Genomic DNA, 12,442 nt, shown 5'->3' with positions numbered 1-12,442 from the left:
AGTTTTTTTCAGTAATTAGGTGTCGAGGCTTTCTTGTTCCATGTGATTCCACAGCCCAGCTCTATGAATCAGTTGGGTCGGGTTGTTTTCTTGGGGTTTTTTTTTCCCAAGGTATTAGTTGACTTACAGAAACACCTCTGTAATCCCAGATACCACAGGATATTCTGAGTTGGAAGGGACCCACAAGGATCATGGATTCCAACTCTTAAGGAAATGGCCCGTGCAGGGATGGAAAGGATGAACTCTCAGTGAATCCTCTGGAGTCGAGCGAACTCTTCAGCTTTGCCTTACTACACTTTTTTGGTTTTACCTTTAGGGTTTGGTTTGAGTCACGGGGGTTGTTTTTTCTTTTTTTCTTTTTTTTTGTCCTTTTTGCTAATTACTGTACGCTTAAAAAACAAAACCAACAGAACCCCTACCTCCAGTAACATTTGGAAAAAGAGCCCTGTGCAGGAAAAACTGGATTCAAAGCAAAGCCGCCTTTTGCACAGACCAATCGCACATGGTGATGGACGTTTCTTACCATGTACAAATCATGAGTTGTATTTGAAAATAAAGATTTTTAATGGAAATTGGCCCTTCTGAGTTTTCTGCTTGTAGACACCATCTGTGCTTTCGAGGAGGCTTGTTCCCCTCAGTAAAGAAAACTCATATTTAAAAGGGTGCCCAGAACCAAGAGTTGTAAAGTGGAGTCTGTCACTCCCAGGACATGTCAACATAAAGCCTGTATGTTGCCACTGCTGCCTTGTGACATGATAAAAACCTTTTATTACCCCCATCCCTCAGCTTTGCCAGTTTTTCTGGATGGCTTTTCAGGAGTTTTCATCATTGTTAAGACTTAAATGTTGGTAAGGAATCAGTCGAGTCAGGTTTCTCTCAGCCGTGGTCCAGGATGTAGCGACAGCTCTGGGTGGCTTGAGCTGAGGAGACAGATGAGGGAGGTTTCATCCCTTGCAAGCATCTGTTGGACTTGTATCACAAATTCCAAACTGGGCTGTCTTGTGTGTCTGCTGATGCTTAAATCTGAAAAGCCAGACAGGCAAGTTTTTCTATTGGTTAATATTTAAGCTGTGGGTGTCTTCACATTCAAAAGCCGGCTTAGAAGTGAACTGAAATCGCTTCTCGCTGCCAAAACCATCCTCCCTGAGCAAACTTCAAATACAATTCTGGTTGTTTATTGTAAGAAGTAGCTGTTGCCGTGCATGTTTTGAAAATACTGCACGAAGTAGGTGCAGGTCTCCCCTTCTTTTTCCAAAGGGCACATGGCCTGAAAGGTTCTGCCATCGCTGCTGTGTCACACACAGTTCACCGCCGAAGACACTGGAGCTGCATGTGTTGGGTCGTACTAAACAGATCTGTTCTCTGTGTTGCTTGGGATTGGGATATCAAGTGGGAAGTCCTGAATTTGCAAACAGCTTTTCAGAAGGAATCGGGCAAGGAAAAGTTGGTTATTTCTCCTGTCTGTTGCTAAAACACAGTCCTCTCCCCCCTCGCCTTTTGCATTGACAAATCTTAACGAAGGAGTGGATTGCTTTTATATTTAAATTTGCCCAAATGTTGCTACTGGCTGACATGTCAGTCTGGATGTTTGCATTATGTTGTTTTTCTTTAAGAAATCAGGTTCATCACCTTCAAGGCATCACGGAATTGGCGTCACATCGTACGTCACAAACTATTTTTCAGGGCACTGCAAGACGTTGCTACAACTCAGTGCTGTGTTGGAAAAAATTCAGGTCTTGTATAAACATTACAAGCTATATTGGAGTTCAGGTATCGGGTGGGCATCTATGAGAAGAGCAAGTGTATCTCAAAATACTGGACTGCTGTTTTGAGTGGATTATATTCTTCTGTCCCTTTATCCTTTTTGATGAGAACAAAAACAGTGGGGTTATGAAATGTACAAGTTGTCTAAATACAATGCAGTCAAATAAATGGTTAAGTTGTTTATCTATTTCCTTTTGAATGGGAATGTTCTAATGATTGTTTTGCTTTGTCTGCAAAATACAAATACACGTTTGCTCAAGGTCAGGCTGCAGCAACCTGGCCTAGTGGAAGGTGTCCCTGCCCATGGCAGGGGGTTGGAACAAGATGGTCTTTTAAGGTCCCTTCCACCCCAAACCATTCCAGGATTCTATGATTAGGAAAGGTGAAAAAAATTTTTACAAGAGAAAATTGTTTATTGCTACTTGATTGAATCATTACTGTGCCTGTGTTGGGAGCACCTTGAACATCATTTATCTGAACATCAGTGTCACAGCTGAACTAAAATGGGCCCTTTTATCGTGACCATTAAGTCATGACTACCTCTGTCACTCTGGACTCTCCTGGAAGGTAAGGAGTGGGGGGTCATTGTTTCAGTTGCAATAAGCAAGAGTTGAGAACTCTCTCTTAAAAGCATACAGGGGAACCTGTGGGTTTTGAAAATCCTTCGTGCTTTATTCCCTCTACCATTATATCCAGGCTCCTAAAACCCGAGAATTTGCCAGCAAGGTTCATTCATGCCTGGCTGGCTGTGTGAGAAGTGTGCAGGTCACTGAAAGCTGTACCCAACTTCTGCTGGAGAGAGCTGGCCATCTGCCAGGAGCTCCAGGTCTTTTCTTCCAGTTTGTTTTCTGATTCCTTACAGCTCCCAGTGCCTAAAGGGGCTCCAAGAGAGCTGGAGAGGGGCTTTGAACAAGGGCCTGGAGTGACAGGACGAGGGGAGAATGGTTTCAAAGTGACAGAGGGCAGGGTTAGATGGGATATTGGGAAGAAATTCTTGGCTGGGAGGGTGGGGAGGCCCTGGCACAGGTTGCCCAGAGAAGCTGTGGCTGCCTCTGGATCCCTGGAAGTGTCCAAGGCCAGGTTGGACAGGGCTTGGAGCAACCTGGGGTAGTGGAAGGTGTCCCTGCCTGTGGCAGGAGGTGGAACTGGATGGTTGTTAAGATCCCTTCCAAGCCAAACCATTCTGTGATTCTGTTATTCTAATGATGATTCTCCAAATGTTTGGCCCTTGGCAGGTGGCTGGAACACATAATCTCCAGGTGGGGGATGCAGATTTAAATTCCAGCTCTGCATCAACCAGAAGTTCCATCCTGGAAATCTGAAATAATCCGTCAATGTAAACAACCCAAAGAGCTACAAAAAAATTGTCCAAAATGGTTTTTTGACTTTTGTGATAGTGGTTTTTCCTATTTCTGCACCAGCTAATGCCTTAATTTTGGGGATTTTCTTAAAAAAAAAGGCAAAAGCAGAAAAAATCCATTCTACTGAATTGAACACTTTGGGTGCTGAAGACTGGGAGAAGGTGACAAAGAAAAGACAATGACTAAATATTGAATATGGAGCTTAATATGAAATGGTTTCTACTCAGATACCACCTGCTGCTTCCTTTTTTTTTTTCCTAATAAGATGAAGGATGAAAAAGTGACTCAGCAGCATTGCTAAGGTAAGAAAGACTTATGCAAAGCTGAAATTGTTACTGATATTTAATTACTATAATATAGAAACAGAGAATATTCTGAGTTGGAAGGAACTCAAACGGATCATTGAAGTCCAACTCCTGGACAAATTTTATATTATATTTATTATATTATGCCATGCAGTCCCTTCCACATAGTACTCTGCTAATCCATGCTCTGTCCACGTGGACAAACTCCTTTCCATGAGTGATTTAGAGAAGACAACTAATTGAATACTCTCTTGTGTTGCCACGGATCCCTCCCCAGGGATGGGAAAGGCTCTTAGTCTAAATCAAAATTTGTCTTTAATATTGGCAAGAAAAAACAAATGAGCCCTCAGAGTTTGATGCATTGGATGAGAGGGGTTGATGTGTCACTTCTGAGTTGCTCTGAGTGTGCTCCAACCTCCTTGACTCGGAGCAGGAGGGTCTGCTGGAGGAGCTCATTATGTCGAGAAGAAAACCAGCTGCTCTTCAGCCAAATTAGGGGTGTTCCTCACCCTCCTCTCCCTCCTTTCCTTCATCTCCCTCTCCATGCTGATCCGGGGGTCCTGCAGCTTTCCAGGGAAGGAATGGCAGTTTCAGGTTCAGCCCTAGTGCTGCTGGTCAGTGATGCAATTCACCAGAAAAAAGGATTTATTTCCCCCCCCGTTTTTTCACACGAGTGACTTGATCCCAAAGCCTCTCGGTGGCCTTAGGTCCGAAGTCTCTCCCGAGGCTGGCACAGAGCTGCATTTTTTACGGCAATAAACTGAGCTTGTCAGGGATGAGTGAGCTGGGCTGTCTGAAAGTGTAAACAGCCTCCAGAAGTGAGTAAATTGGGAAGCGGTTCAAGCCACAAATGGCAGTCGGAGTCGTTTTCTGCAAATAGAGATTTTTATCTCACTGTCTGAGAGTGACAGTCAAAGGACTGCTCTCTTGGGGCTGGCAAAGGAGTTCTTCATTACAGGAAACAGGCCTGGATATGATTAAAAAAGAGAAAGTGTTCTCCTTGGAGGTTTTTTTTTTTGTTGTTGTTGTTTTATCGGAGGGAAAATTGCAAAGCAGGCGATTCCCTGCCAATGAACCAGCCACTGCTCCAATGGTTTCGTTTCTAACCTGACAAATGGAATATGTAGAGGACCTTTACAGAGGTGCTGCCTTACATTGGGCTGCTCTGGGGTCCCAGTACTCTCAGCCCTCTGTACTCTGTCAAAATAGGCCAAAAATATATTTATCGAAATGTCAAATTTCAATATTTTGGCTCTGTCTGTGTGGAAATAGCTTTTCTCTCTCTTTAATAGGAATTCTGTAGCTCTCTGTGAGATTTTTTTGCAGTATACTGCGTGTCCTTGGAAAGTCCTTCGGAAGAAGTGCCCTCAGAAAACTTTTCCAGCCTCAAAATCCCAGGAACATTTTGAAACCTACAGAAAGAGCCCTTTTTCTCTCGCAGATCCTGGGAGTGACTTTCCCATTTTTTTGCTCACCAGCTAAAGAGCTTAGTAAATGCTTCCAAGCATGGAAATAAAAAAATCAAAGATCTGGAAAAAACATTTTTAAAATATCTTTTTAATGATCTTTTGCCAGCTTCATCCCTCTTCCACCCCTGCTCCAGCTTGGCAAACTTTTATTTTCGAGCTGTTTTGACATCGAAAGAAGGTATTACTGTGGGGAAGTTTCCTTGGGTAAATAGTTTCCAGGGAGATTTAAATTTCTTTAAGCTGCAAATGTCTAATCCTTGAAACGCAGAGATTTTCTGAGGTTTCTTCTGGTTGTATCCAGGCCCAAAACACCCTTCTGCCCAAACACCTTTCTGATCAGAAATCCAGTGGGATTGGTGGGGCTGGATTACACGGAGTTGCTTCCAAAGTATTCCCTGTTGTCTGCTGGTGCTTTTGGAAGTTCTCTCTGTGTCTGTGCAGGGACAGATCCCTGCAGACAGTGCAGTGAGCATCCATCCCACCTCGTCCATGGGCAAGGAGCTTGGGACAGCTGTGCATTCACTGGGATGCAGTTGGCACCAGACAGCAGGTTCAGGGCAGGTAGGAAAGAACTGCAGTGCTCAGGCAGGGAGGAAAAGGGACAAACTGAGTCAGGAGAGGCTGGGTGTGCTGGAATCCTTCGGATACACGAACTCTGGAAATCAGAACTGCTTCTTCAGAGGCAGGTGCTGTCATCACACCCTTGGAGTACATGGGTTGTCTGAGTCTTGTACAGTTTGGAGGCTTGGGACGTGCTGTGGGGGTGTATCCTCAGGAAAGCCACGAGAAAAAAAATCAATTCTGTGATTACGTGACTTAAACCAGGAGCTGTGTGCTCAAAACACGGGGTCACATGGTGGGATAAATGCAGGAAAAAGGGCAAAGCAAGGATTTGGTTTGGGAGTTACCATTTATCAGCACTTGGGTATTACAGGAGCCTGACCTCAGGGACTTGGGCCAAAGCAGTTTTGCTGGGGACTTTATGCAGCCACGGGGATTAATCCTTAAAGCTGGTCCTGACACAGGATGGGGCCTCTGACTCCTGTGACTCAGCTGGGACTTGAGGCTTAGACCACCTCACTTTGCCAAACAGAAACCAAATTTTTCTTTAAAACTGGGACTCCAGAGGAAAATGATGAACCACAGCAGGTTCCAGCTAAGAAAACAGTAGTAGAGCAACCCATCCTTTAGTGGTCTTCTGAAATAGCAGCTACATGAGAAGCTGCCTCAGCCCAGGCAACTCTCTGAAGCCTTTCTGGACCAAGCAATAGCTTTAGTTGGCACTTTTAAATCCCTGTTCCCATCACAGCCGTCCTGGCTGTCACCCTGCCCTGGGATGTGGCTGCACAAAGGGCAGAAGGACCCCCTGGCCTTGAAATTACACCCAGTCATATCCCCACGTGTTTTTTTTTGGCCAGTTTCCCCATTTATTCCTGTTTTACAGCAGGAGATTTCTCCAATTTTCCGACAGAGCCAGGTGCTGAAGGTGTTGCAGCAGGGATGGGGAGTAGGGTTGGCATTGGTTGGGCTGTAAACATGTGGGTGCAAGGCTGGGGGCTTCAGAATTCTCCTGGTCTCATCTCCCAGGGAACAAGTGACAGGACAAGAGGAAGCAGCCTCAAGTTGTGCCAGTGGAGGTTTAGGTTGGATACCAGTGAAAATTCCTTCTCTGGAGGGATGGTCAGGCACTGGCACAGCTGCCCAGGGCAGTGGTGGGGTCCCCATCCCTGCAGGGATTTAAAAGCCATGTGGATGTGGCCTTGGGAACATGGGTTAGTGGTGGCCTTGGCAGTGCTGGGGGAATGGTTGGACTCAATCTTAGAGGGCTTTTCCAACCTGACAGATTCTATGATTTTCCACATCCTCACCCTGAATTCACGGTGGCCACTCAAAAATCTCGGGATACAGACCCCACACAAAGGGTTTGTCTTTTCAAGAGAGATGTTTCATTCAGGGTACCCAGGTTTTGCTCCCACGTTACCACCTGGGCACCTTCCAAAGTCAGAACTCGCCACAGTTCAAGGTTTTTCTCCTTTCTGAGAGGCTCTGTAAAGCCTCCAGCTGCTTTGCACTCTGCTGGCTCCTGTGGCTGTGCCCCACGCTGCTCTTTATCTGGTTCACCAAGTACTACCAGGCTGCTTTCCGAAGACCTGGAGTGTCTGTGCCGTGCCTGGATTCTGCTGGGAGCCTGTTCCCCCACTGCCTGTGCGATCCCACTCGTCTGTGTTGGGGGAATAATCTGCAGCAGCAGCTACTGATAAGAGCTTTACATAGAAATGAGGCAAGAGAAGGTTATGGTACACAGGTCTAATCTCTGCTTGGTTTTTAATGGAAAATAAGGGGAAAAGCAGGTAGGTAAGGATGTGCTGGTGGATGAGGCAGCACCACGGGGCAGAGCACGGAGAGCAAGGGCAGGTAAGTCCCTTATTTTTATGTGCTTTACACACTTGGGTTAAACCAAACCTGGCGAAACAGATTCTTCCCTGACAGTAAGTGCTTGAGGTGGGGGTAACACAGGTGTGGGGAAAAGGGACAGGGGCTGGGGAGGGATTAGGAGGAGAAGAAGGTGACAGGGGTGGGAAATCAGGGGTGTGGAGCTGGTGAAGTGTCTCCCATGTCTCCTGCATGCACAGGGAGGGGAACACCGGCTGCCTGGGAGGGGAATTTTGCAGATAAGCTGTGAGTGCAGAGCATGACAACTCAATGCTTGTTGAAGAGAGTTCAGGAGGGTCTGCACTGAAAGGGCAGCACATAATTTAACTGAGGGGCTGTGTGTGCCTGAACAGGTTGAGAGGTGACGGCAGGAAGACTAACTAAAAAAAAAATTAGACTCTTGGTGCAGAACAAGCCACCAGACTCTGTGGAAAAACAGACACAGGGGGGAAAAGCAGTCCTGGCTGCAGCCCTCCTCCAAGAAGATTGTGTCCCTCAGCAAGGATATCCATCTTGTGGGGTATTTCTGCCAGGCTGGCAAACTGAACCAGCTCCCAGAAAGATTCAGCCAGTGGAGAAAAGGCTGGCAACAGAGGAAGGGAGAGGTGAACCTCCCTATATTGGCTATGGTGAACCAAGAGAGCAGCTCTGGCATCATGAGAAACCTCCTCCAGAGTCAATTCAGCTCTCAGCTAAACACTGGCAGCACTGACCGCCCTCCCTGGATGTATTCCCATGGAGTAGCTTTAAACTCAGTTATAAAATAACCCAGGTTAAACCCTGTTCCTGTGTCCACCTCCTCTAGGAACAAAACTATCTGCCCTTCAGCCTCTGGGTTTCCAGCCCCCTCTAATTAACCTTTTTTGCCTCCAGCACAGTGTGACAGCAAGGAGTCTCCCAGAGGAGCAGGAAAGCAGAGAGACTTCTTAAGAAATTGCTTCCAGGTTTTGTGTCCCCCACATCCCTGACTTGCACGTGGCCAGAGAATGATCACATCCTTCTACAGGTGTGCTCTGACCTGTTGCAGAGAGCTGAGCCTCCACTGGGATGGTCTAAGCAGGCAGATAAATGTTTTCATGTTTAAGAGCAGGGAATTAATCACACCTGCTAAATCCTTCTTGGTAAATAAGATTAAGCTTTACCAGGGAAACCTCAAATGATAAATCCTACTTTACCATTTGAACACCCCCCCCCTTGTTTCCTTTCAGTTCAGCTTTTTTCTGTCTCAAGAACACTTTTGGGGTTATTGTTCACTTCTGACCAGTCACTGAGGTGGGAAAAATTAATGAAAATTTGTGCAAGAGCTCTTTCTCCTGCAGGTAGGAGGTGTGGGCTGCATCCCTCTGAGCCAGCTGTGTCCACTCCAAAGCATCTCAAGGAGGTGGAAGCTCAGGGATCCCTCTGAGCCTTCACAGTGACTACAGCTTTACCTCATCAGCTTCATCCTGAAATACAGTGCTCAAGTCCCTCAAGAGGCCTCTGAAGGGAAATTGAGCCCAATTCCATGTGCTTCTCTGAAGAAACATTATGGAGAGGAATCCTTTGGCTATAAATAACTGAGGGGCTACGACTTGTAAACCTTTAGTAAATGTGTTGCTGCAGCAGAAGGTGCTGCAGGTTGGGAACCTGCTCAGAGGCTGACCAGCCTCAGATACTGTCACCTCAGGGGATGGGAGGAAAGCTCCAGGCTTTGCTCTCCTGCTCTTCCAGCACATTTAACCCCAGATATCCATCTAGGAGGAAAGGCTGGGTCTCATGTTAACAGGCTTTAATTGTGTGGGTAATGTGCTGCTTCTCCGGGTGTTGGGTTACTGGCTATCCCCTGAAATCAAGGACATTTCCTCAAGGTCAGGAGCTTCACGTGCATTTATTTGGTCACTGAAGTAACAACACCTTTCTCCTGACAGCAGGAAGGTGGTGGTGCTTTCTGTGCTATGAAAAAAGCATCAGCAAAAAACCTGAGCCGATGTTGTTCACGTGTTTGGGGGTGGTTGTTTGCTTTGTTTTTCTATCTGAGATCTTTGTCTTTTTTTTAAAAAACCAAACCAACAAACAAAAAACAAACCACCAAACATCATCTTTCTTGAGCTCTTAGAAATGTGCCAAGAGGATGATTAATTGCAGGAAGCATCCAGGCGTGATTTGTATGATAATCAATGAAATCAGCACTGTGGAATCATGTTACACTTGGACATCAAAGCAGGCCATTAGGGAAGGATGGAGATGATAGCCCTGGGCACGGGAGCTGGTGGCAGTGGCTGGAGGCATCCCTGCAGGAGTGGAAGTCCCCAGGGTGAGCAGGGTGAGGCTCAACTTTGTACCTGACTCATCGCTGTGGTCCAGCAGGAGAATCTGCAGATGGTTGGCAAAATCTGCCACTGGAGGGAAGTAACTTCAGGGCAAACATTGCCCTAAAAGCATTTCATTATTTTTCTCATGACAGAAGCCAACTGATTAGAAGTGCTTTCGCACGTTGAGCCAAATTTTATAATGCCCTTCCCCCTGATTTTAGAAAACCTTCACTGTAAAAGCACCACGGTTTCAGAAACAGCCCTTAATGACCATCAGTCCCTTGAACCCCAAAGGCAAAGGGCTGCATAGGATCCCAGAATGGTTTGGGTTGGGAGGGACCTTAAAGACCATTTCATTCCACCCCCTGCCACGAGCAGGAGCACCTTCCACTAGCCCAGATTGCTCCAAGCCCCATCCAACCTGGCCTTGAACTCTTCCAGGGATGGGGCAGCCACAGCTTCTCTGGGCAACCTGTGCCAGGGTCTCCCCACCCTCACTGCCAAGAATTTCTTCCCAATATCCAGTCCCTACCCTCTGTCAATGTGAAGCCATTCCCCTTGTCCTGTCTCTCCAGGCCCTTGTCCAAAGTCTCTCTCCAGCTTTCTTGGAGCCCCTTTAGGCACTGGAAGGGGCTCTCAGGTCTCCCTGGAGCCTTCCCTTCCCCAGGCTGAGCATCCCCAGCTCTCCCAGCCTGTCTCCAGAGCAGAGAGGCTCCAGTTACTTCAATCTGTACAAACAAGCAAAGCAAATAGGAAGGGTTGTCACAGGCAGGTCTTATTTTCTTAGTAGGGAGCCTGAATCTGGACACATCTGGGTTAAGAGCAATGTTTTCCCGTGGAGGTTTTTGTTAGCAGGGATTCACTCCCTGCTCCAGATCTCAGTGCCCCTCTCCAATGCCTGGTGTGAGCACAAAGGCAGGCCTTATTGTGCTTAACTAGAACATCAGGTACAGAATCAAAGCACTTGAAAGCTGGGAAATGAAGAGGTGAGACCTCACCTGTTTTAACTATTTCCATCATAGCCACTGACATGACTTTTCTTGCCAGTAAACAAAAGCCTTTTCCCTCTCTGCAGCTGCCTAATTCCAACTCAGACAGATATTTAGCGGTGTTCTCTGGTTTTGATTTTTTTATAATATGTTTTTTCCCCTTTTTTTAGTGTTTTGTAACTACTTTTTTCCTTCTGACCCAGATGAAGACTGCACTCCTATAATTTAAACACCTGGATCAGAAAACTCATCAGTGCATCACATAAAAGGAGCAAAAATTTTGGCTAACCTTTTATTACGTTCAGCTGAACATTTGTGTTCCTGTGGCAGGTGAAGATGCATGTCCCAGGTCTCTCAGCTCCCCTGTCCAGAAGTGACATCTTTCTGTGGAAGCCACAGTGCTACAGAGAGGAGACCAAACACAATTCTAGAGCTGCAAAATCATGGGCTCCTCTGCTTCACTTGAAGGGAATCCCTCTGCCACCATCATGGGCTGACAGATCCATCAGGTCCACCACCAATCCCTACAATCCAGGTGCTCCCACAAGGCCATAAAGCTCCTTCCTGCTCTTGCACATCATTAGTGACCTCCCAGCATGACAGGCTGGTGGATGTTCAGCCAAGTCTTTGCTGTAAGAGGGCTTTAAACAGGATGGAAGCTGTGAGGAGGGACCTGATGAAACAGTGTCTCAGTATCACTGGCTGGAGTAAAACCCCAGAGAGGTTGAAGTGTTTTGTAGAGTCACAGAATGGTTTGGGTTGGAAGAGGCCTTCAAGATCATCATGTTCCATGGGCTGGGCCACCTTCCACTATCCCAGGTTGCTCCAAGCCCTGTCCAACCTGGCCTTGGACACTTCCAGGGACGGGGCAGCCACAGCTTCTCTGGGCAACCTGTGCCAGGGCCTCACCACCCTCACAGCCAGGAATTCCTTCCCAATATCTAAACATGCCTAAACTGACCATGGTGGCTTTACCTCCTCACCACACTTTTGCTGTAAGAGTTGTCTTATTCCATCTATGCCTGAAGCCATCCCTACATATAAAGGAGGGTGTAGCCAGGAGAGGGTTGCTCTCTTCTCCCAAGTGACAGGACAAGAGGAAACAGCCTCAAGTTGCACCACAGGAGGTTTAGATTGGATAGCAGGAAAAATTTCCTCGCCCAAAGGGTCATCAAGGCCTGGCACAGCTGCCCAGGGCAGTGGTGGAGCCCCCATCCCTGCAGGGATTTAAAAGCTGTGTGGATGTGGCACTTGTGAACGTGGGTCAGTGGTGGCCTTGGCAGTGCTGGGGGAATGGTTGGACTCGGTGACCTTAGAGGGCTTTTCCAACCTAAATGATTCCATGTTTCCAAGATATTAGATCTCAATGGGAAATCTGTTTGCTTAAGCATGGAAAAAGGGCTCCACTTGTTGTAGTGCCAGGGTCAGAGCCGTGGTGGGAGAGGCTGCAAACACCTGGGCAGGACCAGTCCCTGCCAGGGGAAGGTCAGAGTGGGCTCCCAGGGCCAAAAGCATCGTGTGGGGAGTTGGAAAGGGAGGATCCCTCTGTCCTTAGAACCTGTGCAAGCCTGGCTGCCTTCAAAGCAAATTTCTGAGTATTAACTCAGCTGCACGAGATCCCTGGGGGTCATTAATTAAGTATCACCTTCTTTGGAAAGATGGGAGGGAGGAGGAAAAAAAATAAATGAGGGCAAAGCAATGTAACATGCCCAAAGGACGAAGGAAGTAGACACCAAACCCAGAGCAGCAGTGGGATGTGCCCAGCTCCTCGTCCTTGGCTTCATAAAGGGGACAGGCAGTTTGGTTTCACAGCAAAAAAAAAAAGATTTA

This window comes from Pseudopipra pipra, chromosome 6, assembly GCF_036250125.1.
Source record: "Pseudopipra pipra isolate bDixPip1 chromosome 6, bDixPip1.hap1, whole genome shotgun sequence".
Lineage (NCBI taxonomy): Eukaryota > Metazoa > Chordata > Aves > Passeriformes > Pipridae > Pseudopipra > Pseudopipra pipra.
The sequence above is the reverse complement of the archived record's forward strand: the minus strand, read 5'-3'. Positions refer to the sequence as shown.